General features: G+C 47.1%; 1 long non-coding RNA gene across 2 annotated transcripts in view; it reads left to right on the top strand.

Annotated features, from left to right (window-relative positions):
* The first annotated feature begins 1,043 nt into the window (after positions 1-1,043).
* The window catches only part of LOC135092418 (uncharacterized), a 91,232-nt gene continuing 89,821 nt past the window's right edge, over positions 1,044-2,454 (top strand). For both annotated transcript variants that reach the window (XR_010262859.1, XR_010262858.1), the window contains exon 1: positions 1,044-1,225. This is a non-coding gene — a long non-coding RNA (uncharacterized LOC135092418). The remainder of the gene's footprint in view (positions 1,226-2,454) is intronic.

Below are 2,454 nucleotides of genomic sequence, written 5' to 3'. Positions count from 1 at the left end.
AATATCTATGGCGTTTTCAAGGGTGAGTTTCTTGTTTTCCAGCATGCGTTTCAGAGCCACTTCGTCTCGTGTCCCAACGACAATTCTGTCACGCAGCTGATGGTTTATGCACTGGTCGCAAAAGTCACAGAAATTGGCGATTTCCTTTACAGCACATAAAAAGTCGTCAAAACCTTCTTGCGTTTCTTGCACGCGGGAGTAGAAGTCTCTTCTATCCATGATGATGTTGCGCTGGCTTCGCAGGTACTCACACATTGCATCGAGGATGGTTCTTAACTCCGCGTCTCTCGGTAAGCTTATCCCGTAGCGAAGTGTACGGGTCCACTCGTCGTCTAGGACAGCAGCGAGTGCCGCCCTCTGCTCAGCCAGGGAGAGACAGTCTATCCTGGCGAGGGTTACGTATCCTTCAAACTTATGGCGCCACGTGTCGAACTCACGTAAAGATGCTGACGCCGTTAAGTGAGGAATGATGGTGGCGGACGTCGGGAACCTCGCGCCCTGGGTAGACGTGCTGCGGGCTGTGGTTTCGCCTTCATTGCTCGCCGTGGTGCGACTGGGAGCTTGTGTCCCCACTCTCTCCAGCAGCTGGGTTAAACGCTCCTCGCGAGCCTGACTCTGCTCCGACTGTCGCGCTAGCAGGGCAGCCAGCGCCTCCAACTGCTTCTCCATTCTGCGCCGTACCCACTGCAGCCTTGTCCTGATCCTACTCACTGCGCCATGTTCGACTCTTGACCAGCAGGGGCACAGGAAACGCAGGTAACAGTGCAGGTGTTTATTCACAGAAGGTGTGAACAGAAGGCTGGAGGTAGGTGATCTCCCGGCGCCAGGCCGCGCACTTCAACTTAACACTTATGACTGAAGCCTAGCTCGTTCACTCATACACGTATTCATGCCTCACACAAGTCTCGCTCATTCACTCGTTCACACAACTAGCTAACAACCACACACACACACAAAAAGATAAATGATAAACAGAAAAGCAGCATAATGAAAGAAGAAAAAATCTGTCATGTCGACATTTTGAGTCACGTGGTGGGCCGGCAGCGGGAAACAGCTGCGCAAGTAATCTGGTATTTCTGTAATATATTCCGCGTGCATCTACACCGTACGTAGTGAGAATATAACGACGAGCATTAACTTCTTAACCACGGAGACGTAGAGAAAGAGGAAAAACGGAAGAAAAAGAGGAGAGATAAAGAGCAACAAAGAGAAGAAGAAAGAGAAGGTGAGAGGTGTTGATGTTCCTACGTTCCTTTCAGTGGCGGTTTGTTTACATTTATTTCCCTCATTTTTCCCACTCACCTGTCGCTCCCCAGAAGACGCCGCGCCAGGTGAAGGTGCCCCAGTGCCTCACCTTCACCTGGACTAGTGGAGGATAATACAAGTTAATAAGAAGAGCGCTGAAGACGAATTAAATAAGTAAGAGGCACGAGAAAGTATTGTTTTTGATAAATGACATCGAAAATTTGTCTTTTAGTTATTATTGTAGTGTTAAGAGAGACTAGTTGGAGTGTTAGGAGATTATTAAGAGTGTAAGAAGACTATTGAGAGTGTTAGAAGACTAGTAAGGGTATTAGAAGACTAGTAAGAGTGTTAGAAGACTAGTAAGAGTATTGGAAGACTATTAAGTGGTGTTACGAGTGTATCAAAACTATTTCGAAGCCTCAGTAGTGTGTTAGTTAGGTTGCTAACGTTGGTAGTAGTGGTAGTAGTAGTAGTAGTAGTAGTAGTAGTAGTAGCCATTATAATATCTCTCTCTCTCTCTCTCTCTCTCTCTCTCTCTCTCTCTCTCTCTCTCTCTCTCTCTCTCTCTCTCTCTCTCTCTCTCTCTGTCCTGAAGGTAAAAGAGACTGGAGGAAAGGAAAGAAGGAATAAGAAAAGAGAAGAAAGAGGGGAAGGCAGGGGAGGGGAGGGGGGCCAGAAATATGGATGAGGGAGGTACCTTTCCCCTCAGTTTCCCCTCAGAGAGATATTGGAAATTCTGAGGCAGCCGGCAGGAGGGCGTGGATTTACATTGCAAAGAGGGGAGAGAGAGAGGAAAAGAGGGGAGGGGGTGAGGGGAGAGAGGGGAAAAGAGGGGAGGGGATGAGGGGAGAGAGGGGGGAGGTAAGAAAAACTAAAAGAGGAGTTTTTGGAGGTAAGGTATGATGTTTTTCCCCTCAGATGGTCAAAGTGAGGGGAGAGGGGAGAGGTAGAAGAGGGGAAAAATTATAATGATGCTAGTTATAATAATAATAATAATAATAATAATAATAATAATAATAATAATAATAATAATAATAATAATACTGTTTTATTTCCCCTTACTTTTCCTTCTTTATTTCCCTCAGTGTTTTCCCTCTCCCCACTCCTCTTCATCTATCTACCTCTTCCTCCTCCTCCTCCTCCTCCTCTTCCTCCTCCTCCTCCTCCTCCTCCTCCTCCTCCTCCTCCTCCTCCTCCTCCTCCTCCTCC

The sequence above is a fragment of the Scylla paramamosain genome, chromosome 40, assembly GCF_035594125.1.
Source record: "Scylla paramamosain isolate STU-SP2022 chromosome 40, ASM3559412v1, whole genome shotgun sequence".
NCBI classification, from domain to species: domain Eukaryota; kingdom Metazoa; phylum Arthropoda; class Malacostraca; order Decapoda; family Portunidae; genus Scylla; species Scylla paramamosain.
The sequence above is the reverse complement of the archived record's forward strand: the minus strand, read 5'-3'. Positions and strand labels throughout refer to the sequence as shown.